This window comes from Bison bison, unplaced genomic scaffold (genome assembly GCF_000754665.1).
Source record: "Bison bison bison isolate TAMUID 2011002044 unplaced genomic scaffold, Bison_UMD1.0 scf7180017864079, whole genome shotgun sequence".
NCBI lineage: Eukaryota > Metazoa > Chordata > Mammalia > Artiodactyla > Bovidae > Bison > Bison bison.
The window spans coordinates 991,247-991,756 of NW_011494651.1; positions in this window are offsets into that span (position 1 = coordinate 991,247).

Here is a 510-nt window from a genome sequence, read left to right on the forward strand (position 1 = left end):
AGGCAGGTGGCCCAGCCACCCGCTGAGAAGGCACCTGGGCACCCAGACAGGGCCCTCCCCACCCGTCTTCCCAAGCATCTGCAGCCCCTGGCTGCCCCGCAGGTATGGGTGGGGAGACCCAGCGCTAACCTCTGAAAGGAACAAGGGGCTGGGAGTTCGCTGCAGACATCACACAGATGTTATCACTAGCGTATCACTATTTAGTACCAATGACAAACTCAGGAGGAAGAAAACTACTCTGTCGGGGAGCCCCCTCGTACCCTGCCTCTCACCAGTGAGACACCAGAACCATTGCCAAGAGTGGCTGTGGGCGCCACACCCAGAGACGCAGCAGGACAGACAGGTGGGACAGTCAGGCAGAGGCCAGACCAGGGACACTCAGGATAAAGCAAGAAGAGAGACTGCGAAAGTCAAGACCCGCCCGCCACCCTGAACACTCAAAATTCCCTTTATGCCCAAGAGAGGCACAGCTGAAATCAAAGGGAACATGAAAACCAGGGCAGCGCAAGT